This window comes from Calidris pugnax, unplaced genomic scaffold (genome assembly GCF_001431845.1).
Source record: "Calidris pugnax isolate Ruff unplaced genomic scaffold, ASM143184v1 scaffold30, whole genome shotgun sequence".
Taxonomy (NCBI): Eukaryota; Metazoa; Chordata; class Aves; order Charadriiformes; family Scolopacidae; genus Calidris; species Calidris pugnax.
This window is the reverse complement of record NW_015090776.1, coordinates 3,533,213-3,534,246: the sequence shown is the minus strand read 5'-3', so window position 1 is coordinate 3,534,246 and position 1,034 is coordinate 3,533,213. Positions and strand designations below refer to the sequence as shown.

At 53.0% G+C, this 1,034-nt stretch overlaps 1 protein-coding gene across 2 annotated transcripts in view; it reads left to right on the top strand.

Annotated features, from left to right (window-relative positions):
* Window positions 1–8: 8 nt before the first annotated feature.
* BRINP3 (bone morphogenetic protein/retinoic acid inducible neural-specific 3) overlaps window positions 9–1,034 on the top strand; it is a 198,464-nt gene continuing 197,438 nt past the window's right edge. Inside the window, exon 1 of one of the 2 annotated variants that reach the window (XM_014948172.1) lies at window positions 9–211. The gene's annotated coding sequence lies outside the window, so the exon portion shown is untranslated. Of the gene's footprint in view, window positions 212–293; window positions 714–1,034 lie in introns of those variants that run through there. The other variant, XM_014948186.1, reaches the window with a different exon arrangement.

The window sequence follows — 1,034 nt, the reverse complement described above, 5'->3', positions numbered from 1 at the left end:
CTCCCCTACACACACACACACACACACACACGGTGTAAATGGTTTGGTAGACTTGCCGCTGCGCCACACACAACTGCCAATGGTTTCCAAAGTCCCACCACCAGGCAAAAACCCTGCTCTGGCTTGAAAGCCGAAGATCATGGACTATATGCCAGACGGAGTCGGGATGCATTTTTGCCCGCAGACGCTTCGCTTCCTGCAATTTCACCTGGTAAGTGGGTTTTATTTCGCGTTCAGATTGCTTGTTTTCAACCAAAAAAAAAAAAAAGGACACTTGGGACAAAAAGAAAAATAAATAAAAAAAATAGAAGAAAAAGCAACGTCTCGATCGCCTCGCCTGCCTTCTGAACCTTTCAGTAGCCTGGCTGGCTCCACTTTCTGAACTCGGAAGAAATTAATTACAAAGCACCAACCCTGCTTGCCCACATCCGAGCCCTACCGTACAGGCACCGCTCCGGGCACTAAGTTGCAATCTGCACCGCAGTCTCGCTCGCAGACCTTTTCCCATTCCGCTGCTCATTCATCACATTTTGTTCATGTTTTCGTCGGGCGCTGTACCTGCCACCTTCTCTAGCTCGGTCCTTGCAGGTACAGCTGCTTGCGTGGCTGCTGGAAAGGCTCAGTGTTTCTCCCCGGGCAAGAAGATGGACAGGAATGGCTAGTGGTTAAACGCGTCAAAAGAAGTGTCTGGAAGTCTGTGTGGGGGAGATAAGGTGGGAAAGTTCATTACTTTCTCATCCCCTGAAGAAGCTTGGCTTGGCTTGGGGGAGGAAGTATTCTCCAGAAGGGATAGGAAAAAGCATTTCCAGACCTAATTCAACCTGTCCTGTCGCTTGTGCTGGAAGGTCACGGGGATGCGTGGCCATGGGAGGCTGTGGCGGGGGGGGGGGGGGGGGGGGGGGGGGGGGGGGGGGGGCATCGTGCGGCTGCAGCCGCCTTTTGCCCGCCTGCTGCCCGCTCTCCCTTCACGCCCTTCCCGCATTCCTGAATCCCATCGCACCCCCTGATTTTATTAATGGCTATTTTGGGGGAAT